Source organism: Scyliorhinus canicula, chromosome 25 (assembly GCF_902713615.1).
Source record: "Scyliorhinus canicula chromosome 25, sScyCan1.1, whole genome shotgun sequence".
NCBI classification, from domain to species: domain Eukaryota; kingdom Metazoa; phylum Chordata; class Chondrichthyes; order Carcharhiniformes; family Scyliorhinidae; genus Scyliorhinus; species Scyliorhinus canicula.
In genome coordinates this window covers 22,499,219-22,515,245 of record NC_052170.1, presented here as the reverse complement: position 1 = coordinate 22,515,245, position 16,027 = coordinate 22,499,219, and the positions used below count along the sequence as shown (strand labels likewise).

The 16,027-nt window shown below is 49.4% G+C and overlaps 1 protein-coding gene across 1 annotated transcript in view; it reads left to right on the top strand.

Moving 5' to 3' along the window:
* LOC119957237 (hepatic lectin-like) overlaps positions 1-1,052 on the top strand; it is a 33,402-nt gene extending 32,350 nt beyond the window's left edge. The window contains exon 9 of the mRNA XM_038785080.1: positions 535-1,052. The gene's annotated coding sequence lies outside the window, so the exon portion shown is untranslated. The remainder of the gene's footprint in view (positions 1-534) is intronic.
* Positions 1,053-16,027: the final 14,975 nt, after the last annotated feature.

The window sequence follows — 16,027 nt, the reverse complement described above, 5'->3', positions numbered from 1 at the left end:
GTGTGTGTGTATGATGGGTGTGTGTGTATGATGGTTGTGTGTGTATGGTGGGTGTGTGTGTATGATGGGTGTGTGTGTATGATGGGTGTGTGTGTATGATGGGTGTGTGTATGATGGGTGTGTGTGTATGATGGGTGTGTGTGTATGATGGGTGTGTGTGTATGATGGGTGTGTGTGTATGGTGGGTGTGTGTGTATGATGGATGTGTGTGTATGATGGGTATGTGTGTATGATGGGTGTGTGTGTATGGTGGGTGTGTATGTATGGTGGGTGTGTGTGTATTGTGGGTGTGTGTGTATGATGGGTGTGTGTGTATGATGGGTGTGTGTGTATGGTGGGTGTGTGTGTATGATGGGTGTGTGTGTATGGTGGGTGTGTGTATGATGGGTGTGTGTATGAAGGGTGTGTATGTATGGTGGGTGTCTGTATGGTGGGTGTCTGTATGGTGGGTGTCTGTATGGTGGTGCGACCAGTAGCTTATCCAACTTTAAGGAGTTTTGTCTGAAATTTCATAATATGATGTCTCCACCCTAGATATGACACCGCACTCAACCAGCCGGTCTTTCCAAAACCCAAAGAAAAATGTTACTGCTCGGTGTGATTCCGCGATTGGGCAGCATTTCTTAAACAATCCTGATTGTGCTAGTTGCTGCACTAACAATTTAATATAATCAATTGCGTTTGTAACGAGGCTCATTTATACTTGCTAGTAGTGACTTACAGTTAGACGCAAGGTCATTATCCAGGAATGATCCAGAGGTTTGGGCAGCCTATAGTTCCCAGTTGCTTTTGCCTCGTACAAAATCACAGCCAATCAGAGGTGACTTGCCAACTAATCAGCTTGCTGTAGCGTAAATTGTGATTGTTTGAAATTTGGTTTTCTTGTGTTCGCTCTGATGAGTTCAAGACAAGAATTTTCAGCAAAATCCAGCTCTTTTCAGCAATATTCAGGTTCTGTGCAACCACACTTCTGTTAATGTCTTGTAATGAAATCTGCTTTAATCCTGTATCTGGCATCCTTGTTTCTGAATAAACATGATTTGTAATTCTGAGTCGCGTGGTTTGCGTCGCTGTTTCTCAGCCGTCAGAGAGATCACGAGGGTACAAAAGGGATTTACGAAAGGGAAATTATGCTGGACAAATCTACTAGAATTCTCTGAAGATGTAACTAGAAGAGTTGACCAGGGAGAGCCGGTGGATGTGATTTATTTAGATTTTCAGAAGGCTTTCAACAAGGCCTCACTAGGCAGAATAATATGTCAAGTTAAAGCAAATAGGATTACGGGTAAAGTCTTGAGATGAGTAGAAAGCTGGTTAGCAGGAAGCAAAAGGTTGGAATAAATGGGTCTTTTTCTGAGTGGCAGGCAGTGACTGGTGAGGTACCACAGGGATCTGTGCTGGGACCCCAACTGTTCACATTATAATGATTTGGACGAGGGAACAAAATGTAGGATCTCCAAATTTGCAGCTGATAAAGTTGGGTGGGAGGGTGAGCTGTGAGGAGGATGCAGAGATGCTTCAGTAGGATTTGGACAGGCTGAGTGATTGGGCATATGCACGGCAGATACAGTATAATGTGGATAAATGTCAGGTTACCCGCTTCGGTACCAAAAATAAGGGGGCAGATTATTATTTGAATGTGTGTAAATTGAAAGAGGTGGATACTCAGCGAGACCTTGATGTCCTCGTGCATCAGTCGCTGAAAGTAAGTGTGCAGGTACAGCAGGCAGTAAAAAAGGCAAATGGTATCTTGGCCTTCATCGCGAGAGCATTTGAGTATAGGAATTGAGATTTTTTTTTAAGAAATAAATTTAGAGGAGCCAATTCTTTTTTTCCAATGAAGGAGCAATTTAGCGCAGTCAATCCACCCACCCCGCACATCTTTGGGTTGTGAGGGCGAAACCCACGCAAACACGGGAGAATGTGCCAATTCCACATGGACAGCGACCCAGGGCCGGGATCGAACCAGGGACTTCGGAGCCGTGAGGCAGCAGTGCTAACCACTGTGCCACCGTGCATGCCCGGAATTGAGATGTTTTACTGCAATTGTATAGGGCATTGGTGAGGAGTATTGTGTGCAGTTGTGGTGTCCTTATCCGAGGAAGGATGATCTAGCCAAGAAGGGGTGCAGTGAAGGTTTACCAGGCTGATTCCTGGGGTGGCTGGACTGTTATATGAGGAGAGTTGGTTAGGATTATATTCATTGGAATTTAGAAGAGTGAGAGGGGATCTCATAGTAACTTATAAAATTTTTTCAGGATTAGACAGGGTAGATTCAGAAAGAATATTCCGATGGTGGGGGGGAGTCCAGAACTAGGGGATCATTGCCATAATATATTCATCAGTATATAATAGTAAGAAGGGGGCCTCACGGTAGCATGGTGGTTAGCATCAATGCTTCACAGCTCCAGGGTCCCAGGTTCGATTCCCGGCTGGGTCACTGTCTGTGTGGAGTCTGCACGTCCTCCCCGTGTGTGCGTGGGTTTCCTCCGGGTGCTCCGGTTTCCTCCCACAGTCCAAAGATGTGCGGGGTTAGGTGGATTGGCCATGCTAAATTGCCCGTAGTGTAAGGTTAATGGGGGGATTGTTTGGTTACGGGTTACGTGGGTTTAAGTAGGGTGATCATTGCTCGGCACAACATCGAGGGCCGAAGGGCCTGTTCTGTGCTGTACTGTTCTATGTTCTATAATGGTGCAGAGAGACACACTGACTGACACACTGCAAGACCAATCAACACACAGAACACAGCAGCCAATCACCAGTTAGAGCACACTCACTATGGCACTAGCTTTCCCGCTCATTCGGGATGCAGCCTCTGAGACAGACAGAGCCCGCAGTCAGTCACACAAACATCCACCATGTGCTAGCAGTATAGGCTGGTCAGGATAGGTATAGGCCTTCAGTCAATCTAACATAGTGTCGACCCACAGTGCAAGTATGTTCAACAGCTCTTAAGTAAATAAAATAGTGTTGTACCATTACAAGTGTTGGTAGCCTGTCTATGTTACTGCTAAGGTAAACGCAGTCTCCACAGATCCAGAGTACCCAACACATCAGTCAAGCTGAGGTGAGGAGAAATTTCTTCACCCAGAGAGTGGTGAATCCATGGAATTCACTACCACAGGAAATAGTTGAGGTCAAAATGTTGTGTACTTTTGAGAAGGAATTAGATTTAGTCCTGGAACTTAAAGAATCAAGGGATGGGGGGGAAGGTGGGATCAGGGTATTGAACCTGATGATCAGCCATCATCATAATGAATGGTGGAGCAGGCCTGAAGGGGCGAATGGCCTCCCCCTGCTCCTATTTTCTGCGGAGGGTACTGCAGAATAATTTGTGCAGCCCTCCGATTAGAGCTGGGTGGCACCGATCAGAGGTTTGTGGGTTTGAATCTCACTTCACTGCTCGAGCACAACAGTGAAAGAAGATATTTCAGTGCATCACCGACACTTGTTCGGCCACACGGAGGGAGAATTCAGAATGTCCAATTCACCTAACAGGCACGTCTTTCGGGACTTGTGGGAGGAGACCGGAGCAACCGGAGGAAACCCACGCAGACACGGGGAGAACACGCGGACAGTGGCCCAAGCCGGGAATTGAACCTGCAACTCTGGTGCTGTGATGTAACAGTGCTAACCACTGTGTTACCATGCCGCCTCTGGTAAGGGTTAAAGCCCTGCGTCAGTGTGTGTATGAAAGCATCAGGGAGCCATGCCAACTCAGCCCGCCCCTATTATTTTCCCAACCCACTTCCCTCCTTTCCAGCCCATCACCAACACAGGCTGGGAAAATTCCAGCCCGGAATAATCAGCAGGAGACTCCAGACACCCCTGTATCAAGTCCTCTCGTCCCTTTAATGATCTGCTCTCGCAGCCTGAGGCCTCCCTCAGTCAATGAGCAGCCTCTCATTTCCAAGGACTCCGGTTAAAATAATCCTTCCTTTGATGGGGGTTTCTTTTCAGCTCTGGAACCTGACCTGGAGATTGTGATAAGCATAGCGTCTGTATCACTCTCACTTTCCACTGTGAGGCCTTTACTGCTCATTTACAGATTGGCAAAGGTCTACAGTTTCCATTCGAACTCCTGTATCTAATGTTCGACAAGCTCAACATGGCTTCTGTATATCCAGCGCATTGATTTTATAATCACTCAATAACCACAGTGAAGTGATTGAATTTCCGACAAATCCCAATCTTTATATTTCAGAGAGACGTGTTTAGAATGCGTCCCAGCTCTCAATTGGCTGTGTTTTCAGTGATGTTTAAACACCGGTCAGTCGCTTGAACCCCAAAATAAAAACAAAATACTGCAGTTGCTGGAAAACAGAAATAAAAAGACAGAAATCGCTGGACGAACTCAGCAGGTTTGACAACATCTGTGGAGAGAGAAGGGAGCTAACGTTTCGAGTCCAGTAGGACCCTCCTACAGAATTCCGCCCCCCCCTCTCCCTCTGACTGTGGAATCGATGTGAAGGGTGACTGATCTGTCATTGCTGTTAAGATAATGAGATTCTGAAAAATTTCTTTGCAGAGAGTTCTTGGAGCAAGGAATGCTGCTTCACGAGGAGGTCAAGGGACACCTGCAACTTGTGGGAGGGATAGACTGCGACATGAATGGCGCACTGCCCTAAATCCTTCAAACAATGTAGCTCTAGCAGCAGATTGGTAAATGCTTAATCGGGCATGTGTTTAAGAATTGGGAAAAATTAAGATTAAAAAATTAAATTGGGATAAAGCAAATTATACCAGGGAGTTGATGGGTGCATCTGTCTGAAGAGATTTTGAGATGAGAATCAGCATATCAGTGAGAAAAACAAGTGTTTAACTAGGAGACTAGAGGAAAACAATGGGGTGTAGAAGAAATAACTTCAAAGTGGAGAGGTAGGAAATTGGCACATGTGTGCTAAAAGCCGACTCCACCAGGTGGATAACATCAAAGGTAAAGAATGATACATTCAAAGCACAATGACTAAGAAAGGGACACCACTGCTATCACAGACACACCCAGCTGAAGAAACAGCCTCCCAATTAGAAGTAGCAGTTTATAATCACTCGATAACCACTTGACGTGCAGTGAAGTGATTGAATTTCCGACAAATCCCTATCTTCATATTTCAAAGAGACATGTTTATAATGCATCCCAGCTCTTAATTGGCTATGTTTTCAGTGATGTTTAAACACCGGAAGTTGGTTTTCCCAAACTTGGCAAATAACCTGTGCGTGGTGACTATTTGCTGGTTATAGCTCATAGTGTTAGAAAATATTGGATGATAGTTAAGGACAAAGGGGCATCTGAGAGTTCAGGGAATGAAAGTATTTGGGACCAAGGGGTAACTTGATGTGACATTGTGGCTGTATAGCCATTAGTGTTGTGGTGTGTTATGGTCAATTTTTTTAGGTGTTTGTTTTTTTTAAAGTTAAGAAATATTCTTTATTAACTGTTCACACAATGACTGGCCAAATTGAAAATATACTTCACTCAGAACCTGTGTTCCAAGTCACCCTTTTGAGATTTGGGGGGTGGGATTCTCCGCCGGCGGGATTCCCCGTTTTGCCGGCGCCCGGGGGTTTCCCGACGGCGTGGGGCTGCCCCACGATGGGACATCCCCATTGACCGGCCGGCGTAATGGAGAATCCGGCCGGCGGGTTGGGGCAGAAATGTGGTGCGGCGGGGCGGAGAACACGGCCCGGGATGCCCTCGCGTTTAACATCAACGGGATTCTCAACACCAGACAATCAATGATAACAAGCAGTAAAAATTGTAAAACTTGTGAAAGGTGAATCACATCGATAATGTATGAAAGCTCCTGAGGGTGCTCAGAAAAAGCTAATTTGGTCAATGTGATGCTGATAGATTGTGAGAGGGGTCTTTGGTAAAATATCACCCAGCCGACTTGTGACAAATTTCACTCACATAAAAGGCAAGAGGAAATGAGGCAATAGGGTTAGAATCTGAAAGGGATAATTTCTTGATTGATCCTTAAAAGCAACAGACACAGGTTTAAAGTGGGGATATGGTACTGGATCAATCAATCCTCTCTCTGGCACTGCCGTGAATCAAAGAGGTTGTTGACAGAGGAAGCCCTACTTGCTCAGCTTGGATAGGTACCAGGAAACACACACTGCCTGCTATAACTCTATTGTGTTGTGTATTACAATCTTCAAAATGATTCACACAGCACATGCCTCAGACTCATGGCTGAGCGCTAGGTATTGCCTGTACCAGTGAAGGAGGCAGGCCAGGCTATGATCATCAGTGTGGATATCGTCTCTGAGCTCCGAGTTCAGGCCACCACCCTCTGCAATGGTTCTTCCTGGGGCTCCCAGGTTGTCGTTGATAACGTTTTCTGATGTTCCTTCTTCTATCCAGGTTCGGCTAATGCTGAGTCATGAGCACCCACACCCGGCCTGAGTTCTATTGTACCATCAAGACTTAAACTCATTCATAGAAATAAACAGGATACTCCTGTTCAGCCAGGGTGAATCACTCCAGATCCATTGTCCGCTGAAACACTCCTGTCTGACCAGCTATTAGCCCATTATAAGTCTGATGGCCTCTTTGTCATTGTTTGCCCTGCTGCTGTCTCGAGGTTCCATATCCGTGTCATGGCCCTTTGTCCTTTTGTGTAAATGTGATAACAACTGTTAGTGGGTGATCACAACGTTCCCTATAGCGCTAATGGGTTTCTGTGTTGATGTGAGTGCTCTGGCAGGCAGCCAATACGGATTGCAGCCAGGGATTCATTTGGCAGCTTCTTTTTTCAGTCTTTTTCCCCCTTGTGAGACTGTCCCCAGCACCGCAGAATCCTTGCCACACACTACAGCCCTTCCTTAGCCTTCAAGCCTTGGGCTGGGACAGGAGCCTGTATCTTCTGGTCCTGAGGCCGAGATGCTTCTCGGAGCTCAAGAGGGGGGGATGCGACCAACTGGGCCACAAGACCGGCCCCATCATTCAATCCACCAACATGGAATTCTGCATCTAAGTTGGAAAAACAGGTGAGCGAGAATCAGTCAGCTGTTTGCATTCAAAGCAAACGAGAAACTAATGGCCGGGGTTTTCCAGACCATCCTGCTGGTGGGAAATCCAGTCCCACCAATGGTGGGGTCCCCAGCGGTGGGATGGATAGGCCACACAAATAACTGTAAGCATCAGTTGGACAGAAAAGTCCACCCCCACTGTCCCCCCCCCCTCCCCCCACCACCCCCCCGCCCCCTCACACCCGCTCACATCCGTCACTGGCAAACTGGCACATCTCCTCTAAACTTTGCCCCATGGACCTTAAAGCTATGCCCCCTGGTGACTGACATCTCCACCCTGGGAAAGAGCGCCTGCCCATCCTCTCTATTCATGCTCCTCATAATCTTGTGGATCTCACCCCTCAACCTCTGTCTTTCTAATGAGCACAGTTGGAGTCTATTTAGCCTCTCCATATAGCTAGCTCCCTCCAGACCAGGCAACATCCTGGTCAATCCTCTCCTGTACCCTCTCCAAAGCCTCCACATCCTTCTGGTAGTGTGGCGACCAGAATCGTGCACAGGATCGTGGGCAATAGTTAGACCACACCTGGAATGTGGTGAACAGTTCCATTTAACTCAAGTGACGGGAATGTCGGGCGGGATGTCTAACGAACCTCCCGTTCTACAGAGTTGACCAAAGCTAAAATTTCCCAGATTGAGAAACGATTAACTGGGTGGGTGGAATGGGATCTTTCCTCATACCAGGACCAACCCACTGGATCACCGACCGGACTCAAACCACAATCTCCCGAGGAAAGGCTTTGCCATGTACCCACCTTCCACTTTCCCGGCCTGGATATCAAGGTCCCGAGTCTCTGGTCTCAGCTCACTGGACGCATTTGCCAAGATTGTAGTTCACGACCCTGTGGTGTTGTAACGCACTAAAACCGTGGGAAATGCACGGGAAGATTGAGCTTCCGATAGGCAATACTCCTGCTCCCCGGGACCCTCCAAAAAATCTCTGACTCTGAGTTAGGGTTTGGACAGACCTGAACAAAGAACAGCACAGCACAGGAACAGGCCCTTCGGCACTCCAAGCCTGCGCCAACCACGTGGCCCGTCTAACCTAAAACCTTCTACACTTCCTGGGGCTGGTTTAGCACACTGGGCTAAATGGCTGGCTTTTAAAGCAGACCAAGGCAGGCCAGCAGCACGGTTCAATTCCCGTATCAGCCTCCCCGAACAGGTGCCGGAATGTGACGACTAGGGGCTTTTCACAGTAACCACATTGAGGCCTACTTGTGACAATGAGCAAGTTTCATTTCATTCTCTTCCGGGGTCCGTATCCCTCTATTCCCATCCTATTTCTGTGTTTGTCAAGACTCCCCTTAAATGTCACTATCGTCCCTGCTTCCACCACCTCCTCCGCCAGCGGGCTCCAGGCACCCACTACCCTTTGTGTAAAAAACTTGCCTCGTACATCTCCTCTAAACCTTGCCCCTTGCACCTTAACCCTATGCCCCCTAGTAATTGACTCTTCTATCCCAGGAAAAAGCTTCTGACTATCCGCTTTGTCCACGCCCCTCATCATTTTGTGAACCTTTATCAGATTGTTTTTTTTAACCTGGATAGTTAGTCGGGATATATTAGATAGAATAATCCTAGTCTAACTCCTGGGTCGGTATACAACTGACACCCCTTGACACCTCACCCACCTTCCCAACCCTCTAACTAATTCAAAACCAGAAAATACTGGACAATCTTAGCAGCATCTGTGGAGAGAGAAGGGAGAATGACAGAACGAAGGTGGGCAGCGTGTCAAAGGGCAACTAGGAACAGTTGGCCCAAGTAGGGTGGGGGGGAAAGGTGAGGGAACAATGGTGGAGGAAAAACAGATCAATGGAAGAAATGAAAATAAAAATAAATTGATCAACTGATCCTAGTTGATCTTTGACACACTCACCCTCCTTTGTTGTGCCATTCACACATTCTAATCTCATTATGTGCCACTATCACAGCACGGTATCATTGTGGATAGCACAATTGCTTCACAGCTCCAGGGTCCCAGGTTCGATTCCCGGCTTGGGTCACTGTCTGTGCGGAGTCTGCACGTTCTCCCCGTGTGTGCGTGGGTTTCCTCCGGATGCTCCGGTTTCCTCCCACAGTCCAAAGATGTGCAGGTTAGGTGGATTGGCCATGATAAATTGCCCTTAGTGTCCAAAATTGCCCTTAGTGTTGGGTGGGGTTACTGGGTTATGGGGATAGGGTGGAGGTGTTGACCTCGGGTAGGGTGCTCTTTCCAGGAGCCGGTGTGGACTCGATGGGCCGAATGGCTTCCTTCTGCTCTGTAAATTCTATGATCAGCACGCTTCTTAGCCTTAATCAACCCCATTTATATTCCTTTTATCTTCGGTCCTCGACATCTTTGTCAATGTCCACCTCTCACTGGCCTCCTGTCCAGCCCCTCGCTCCACTCCCCCCCCCCCCCCCCCCCCCCCACTACAGTATCAATCTGACCCCATTTCCAGTTCTCCCGATCTTTGACAAAGAGTCTTCCAGACTTGAAACATTGGACACGATCTTCCGGTCTCGTTACGATCTCGCTCAGGCCAAACGAGGCCGGTGAGAAGCCAAAATCTGTGCCAGGAGCCAGGCAGCTTGTGATGAAACCGGCCCGCTCCCGTTCCCGTCGGCGAAATCGGGATCTCGCCGGAGCGTGGCGAGAAACCAATTATCTTGGTGGGCCATGTAGCAAGTGGGAGTCATTGCCCAGCATCCCAATCAGACCGTGATGCCTAAACACTGCGGGAGGCAACACCACACACACAGCAGCCAACATCCGCACACCCAGGGGTTGGGACACAGCCCCGGGACATGTCCACGGCCAGGTGGTGGGTTAGTGCCACGGGGGAGGAGGCCCGAGCCCGGTCTGGTTGACGCTGTGAGCGGGTGTCCGGGGTACAGGGTCTGGGGCCCGGTGAGGGGGGGGCCCCCTGCGGCAGGGTGTACGTGGGCAGGGCGTTCCGGGTAGGGGGTGGGGGGATCAGTGGGGGAATGGAGGGTCCCGGGGTAGGAGTCAGTCTAACACCCTCTCCCAATACCTTGCAGATAGGCAGCAACAACGTCTGCAGGTGCTGGAGGCAGCGGCCCATGTGCCCCACCCCAGACTGAGGACCTGGCCGCCCATCAGGCTGGGTAGGGACCCAGAGGGGAATCCCGTGACAGACTAGGGTGTACATACGTCGCTGGCCATTCGAACAAATGACGGACAGCGCGTGCCGCAGGAGGCTCTGCCTCAACAAGGACGCGGTGCGGCACCTGTGCCATTTCCTCTTGGACTTGGCACCAGGTGGAGGCGGAGAACACCTGCTCCCTGTGGCCGTTAAGGGTCCTGTTGCCTTGACCCTTTACACCACGGGATCATTCCAGGGCTCGAGTGGGTACCTGTGTGATCCATCACAGGCTACAGTCCACAGGTGCATCGGGCAGGTGACGAATGCCCTGTTTTCCCAGGCGGAAGACTGCATCATTTTTGACATGGCCCAGGCTCAGTAAGATGCCGGGGTTACAGGTTTCGCCGCCATCGACAGGATGCCCCAGACCCAGGGCATCGTAGATTCCACGTATGTCACCCTGCGCTCAATGGGTCATCTGGGGGATCCCTATGTTAACAGAAAGGGGTTCCAGGTGAAGATAATACACGTGTGTGTGCGCTTCCCGGGAGTGCGCACGACAGCTACATCCTGGGGCAATCGGTCATTCCTGTTCTCTTCGAGGACCCCAGGATGGGCGGCTGGTTCTTGGGGAAGAAGGGATAGCCACTGTGGATCTGGCTAATGACACCAGTATGGAGGCCGGAGACTGAAGTGGAGACTCGGTACAACGAGACCCATGCAGCCACCCGCGCTGTCACTGAGCGGTATATCGGACTGCCCCCCTGACCATCCGACTAGCCCCTGACTCCCTGTTCCATCAAGGTCCCTGAACACTGACTAACCCCTGATCCCTCCCCCCAAACCCACTTCCTCCCCCCAACTACACCCTGACTGACCCCTGACCCCTGGCTCCCCTCAACCTGACCTGACCCCCCCCCCCCCCCCCACCCACCACACTCGACTGGATCTAACCAATTCCAACTTGTCATCCGCTCCCAAGCCAACCTGCATCAACATACCCGCCACCCTACTGAACTCCTATCCTAACTATCTCCCCCTGTCCCCCCCCCCCACACCCACTGAACAATTACACTACCCGGCTATCACCCTACCCACATGCACACTCACCCATTTCCCCATTCACTCAACTCTCCATTCACTCGCACACTAAAAGCGGTGTAAATGTCCCAAAGCTTTCCAATGTGCTAATGAACATTTACCACAAGACTTCAGCCGGTGCTTTGGAAGGGGGGGGGAGGAGGGGGCACAGATCATTCTCCCCCCCAACCGAAGATTGGGCGCCAGGGGGAGGCGGTTTGATGGGCAGCACGGTAGCACAGTGGGTAGCACAGTTTCTTCACAGCTCCAAGGTCCCAGGTTCGATTCCCGGCTTGGGTCACTGTCTGTACGGAGTCTGCACGTCCTCCCCGTGTGTGCGTGGGTTTCCTCCGGGTGCTCCGGTTTCCTCCCACAGTCCAAAGACGTGCAAGTTAGGTGGATTGGCCGTGATAAATTGCCCTTAGTGTCCAAAAAGATTGGATGGGGTTACGGGGATAAGGTAGGGTGGGCTTGGGCAGGGTGCTCTTTCCAAGGGCCGGCGTAGACACGATAGGCCGAATGGCCTCCTTCTGCACTGTAAATTCTATGATTCTATTATTCTCAGACCACTCTGCATTCCTGAGGAAGCCGGAGTGGGAAATCCCAGCCAGAAACGCGGAGCAGAGTCTGGAGTGGAAAAGTAGGAGAGAATGAAATTCCCGAAAGAGATTGCCGTTCCTCGAAGATTCGGGCCACTGCAAGTATCAATTTAACTTTACCTCCTCTATTATTCAACCGGCTTCGTTGCAGCCCATAATGGATCACATTCCCATAGTGTCAGTCGCTCAGAAAACGTTCCACAGAGGATTTCGTTCACACCTTTCCCCACTTCATCCAGGTCTTCAGTGAGGCACTGAACTCTTCTTCAAGTGATCTTACCAGCTCAGAATGGTTGGTTAAGTGATGGTGTCTTCGAGCCGCATAGGCACATCGTTCCAACTCCCCGCTAAACAGTCACTAACCTGGAGCTGAGCTTCTACGCGGGACACATTGAGTGGAAGGAGGTGAAACATCTGCAGGTAAATTCCAGCTGCAGTCGCCATGGCGACAAATCTAAAATCGGAGGGTGTGAACAAAGAACAAAGAGAATTACAGCACAGGAACAGGCCCTTCGGCCCTCCCAGCCTGCGCCGAGTGAGGGGGCGGGCTGTTGAAAGGGAAAGGGAGCGTGAGAAGAATAGAGTGTGCAAAGTGAGTGGGAAGAGGTATGGAGCATGGCAAGTGAGCGATGCATGAGCAAGGTCAGAGAGAGAGGAGAGGGAGGGAGCGTGTGAGGACACCGGAAAATAGGAGATTGTGTGTGGGGGGATGGAGGGTGGCAAGAGAGAGAGAAGGTGTGAGAGGGAGAGATCGAGAGGGACAGTTAAGAAAGGTGGAGTGTTCAAAATGAAAGAAGGAGGGTGGGTGAGGGACAGAGTTAGTAAAGAGCGAGCGAGAGAGCAGAGGTGGAGTGTGTAAAGAGCGAGGGGAGATGGAGTGTGTAAAGAGAGAGGGGGAGGAGAGGTGGAGTGTGTAAAGAGAGAGAGGAGAGATGGAGTGTGTAAAGAGCGAGGAGAGGTGGAGTGTGTAAAGAGAGAGCGAGAGAGGAGAGGTGGAGTGTATAAAGAGAGAGCGAGAGAGGAGAGGTGGAGTGTGTAAAGAGAGAGCAAGAGAGGAGAGATGGAGTGTGTAAAGAGAGAGAGGAGAGATGGAGTGTGTAAAGAGAGAGAGTAGAGAGATGGAGGGTGTAAAGAGGGAGGAGAGATGGAGTGTGTAAAGTGTGTAAAGAGAGAGCGAGAGAGGAGAGGTGGAATGTGTAAAGAGAGAGCGAGGGAGGAGAGATGGAGAGTGTAAAGAGAGAGCGAGAGAATAGAGATGGAGTGTGTAAAGAGAGAGAGGAGAGATAGAGTGTATAAAGAGAGAGAGGAGAGAGATGGAGGGTGTGAAGAGCGAGGAGAGATGGAGTGTGTAAAGTGTGTAAAGAGAGAGCAAGAGAGGAGAGGTGGAGTGTGTAAAGAGAGAGAGAGGAGAGATAGAGTGTGTAACGAGAGAGGAGAGGTGGAGTGTGTAAAGAGAGAGAAAGGAGAGATAGAGTGTGTAAATAGAGAGAGAGGAGGAGAGATGGAGTGTGTAAAGAGAAAGAGAGGAGAGATGGAGTGTGTAACGAGAGAGGAGAGGTAGAGTGTGTAAAGAGAGAGAAAGGAGAGATAGAGTGTGTAAATAGAGAAAGAGGAGGAGAGATGGTGTGTAAAGAGAAAGAGAGGAGAGATGGAGTGTGTAACGAGAGAGGAGAGGTGGAGTGTGTAAAGAGAGAGAAAGGAGAGATAGAGTGTGTAAATAGAGAGAGAGGAGGAGAGACGGAGTGTGTAAAGAGAAAGAGAGGAGAGATGGAGCATTGAAAGAGAGAGGGAGGAGAGATGGAGTGTGTGAGGAGATAGAGAGATGGAGTGTGTGAATAGGGAGAGGCAAGGTAGAGGAGAGATGGAGTGTACAAAGAGACATGAAGGAGAGTTGGAGTATGTAAATAAAGAGGGAGGAAAGTTGGAGTGTGTAAACAGAGAGGAGAGATGGAGTGAGTAAATAGAGAGGAGGAGAGATGGAGTAGATAAAGATAGAGGATGGAGAGGTGGAGTGTGTGAAGAAATAGAGGAGAGATGGAGCGTGTAAAGAGAGAGAGAGGAGAGATGGAGTGTGTAATGAGAGATGGAGCGTGTAACAGGAGAAGGAGGAGAGATGGAATGTGTAATGAGAGATGGAGCGTGTAAAGAGAGAGGGAGGAGAGATGGAGTGTGTAACGAGAGCGGGAGGAGAGATGGAGTGTGTAACGAGAGAGGGAGGAGAGATGGAGAGTGTAAAGAGAGAGGGAGGAGAGATGGAGTGTGTAACGAGAGAGGGAGGAGAGATGGAATGTGTGAAGAGAGGAGGAGAGATGGAGTGTAAAGCGAGAGGGAAGAGAGATGGAGTGTGTGAAGAGAGAGAGAGGAGAGATGGAGTGTGTAAAAGAGGGAGAGGCAGTGGTGGGGGTGTGGGGGGGGGGGGGGGTGATGTAACAGCAGAACCGATTGGAATGTCCAGGTCAGTGTGTGCTTATTATATTGGACAATATCTGTCCAAATAACACAAGGCAGCATTTCAAAATGTACATGAAGCCCCTGAGTCAGGGGAAAGTGGTATCTCACTCGCTGAGTGGGTAGAACGCATTCGCTTGTTGGCAATGACAAGTTGTGTTTTTCTGTCCTATCACCAAACGACTGATCTCTCAACACTGTAGGCGGTTGAAAGGTAATCTTGCGGTGAAACGTGGATATGGAAAGAGTTGGTTCATGCTCTGGGGAGAGATTCAGGGACAGTTCCACACCCTGACATAGATATCCCCCAGTCCGCAGCTCGTGACGAGTCGCAGCTTTGTGTTTGACTGCTCCCCGAACAGGCGCCGGAATGTGGCGACTAGGGGCTTTTCACAGTAACTTCATTTGAAGCCTACTCGCGACAATAAGCGATTTTCATTTCATTTCATAATCCCACGTCGCCCACTATCATTTCAGTCAAGTAAAAGTGAGAGACAATTGCAGCGAGAGACACAACGTCCTGACAAAGAGGTTAACTCTGTCTCTCTCTCTCTCCACACAGATGCTGCTAGTCTTGCTGGATTTTCATCCATTTTCTATTTTTATTTCCCACATCTTATTTTGCTTTATTTAAATGTGTTTTCTTGTCCTTTTGAAGCTGGGAGGGGATGGTGTCAAGGGTTCTGTGGAAACAGGTTACGTTGCTGTACATTTTCCTCATGTTGTTTATCTGTTTGTCATCGACACCGCAGTGTCAGACATTCAAAGGCCGTTCAGTTTATAGAATCATAGAATTCCTACAGTGCAGAAGGAGGCCATTCGGCCCATTGAGTCTGCACCGGCCCTTGGAAAGTGCACCCTTACCCAACCCCACTTCCCCGCAACCCCACCTAACCTCTGGACACTAAGGGGCAATTCAGTGGGTCAACCCGCCTGCACGTCTCTGGACTGTGGGAGGAAACCGGAGCACCCAGGGGAAACCCACGCAGACACGGGGGAGAACGTGCAGACTCCGCACAGACAGTCGCCCGAGGTCGGAATCGAACCCGGGTCCTTGGCATAGTGAGACAGCAGTGCTAACTATTGTGCCACCGTGCCAACTGAGCTTTAGCCGAATATCAGGAGTGGCCCCAGGCACCGACGTTAAGTAATGGGTTAAGAGACATTTCAATTAGTTGTCTCATTTATGTTAAGTGTTCAATGATTGTCTCATTTATGTTAAGTGTTCAATGATTAACACTGATATGTAAAGGGGCTTCAGGTGGACTCTGGAGCTTGTGATGATCCGTAGAGTTCTGTGCAGAGTGAGTTTGAACCATTAAAGGTGTGTTGGTGAAAAAGGAGCTGAACTCTTGCCTCTTCATACCACAGCATCTAGTACATGCTAACAACCAAGAGCTGAGGGTTTGCGCAGTGATACCCCCGGCCTGCGTTCAAATGCTACCAGAGGCCCGAATCTGGAGGTCTTCGCCACAAACCCAGCCTCTGCCATTTTTGCCAAGAAAAAATGTGTGCGAGTTATAAATTGTACATCCGTGATTCATGGAGGCAGCTGTCCACAGAGTGCAGGTTAGACCTGGAAGGAGCTGGTTTAAACCTCGTGGATTTGATTGACTAGCCAGGGTACCCTATTGAGAGAACTGATACCCCTTTATATATTGTCCTGGACATCTTTGGGAATGATAATATGATAAGGTTCCCTTTGGGAGAGTTCATATACACTTTGGGACTTCTAAACGTAGACCTGATTATGCATAAAATGTACATATACTC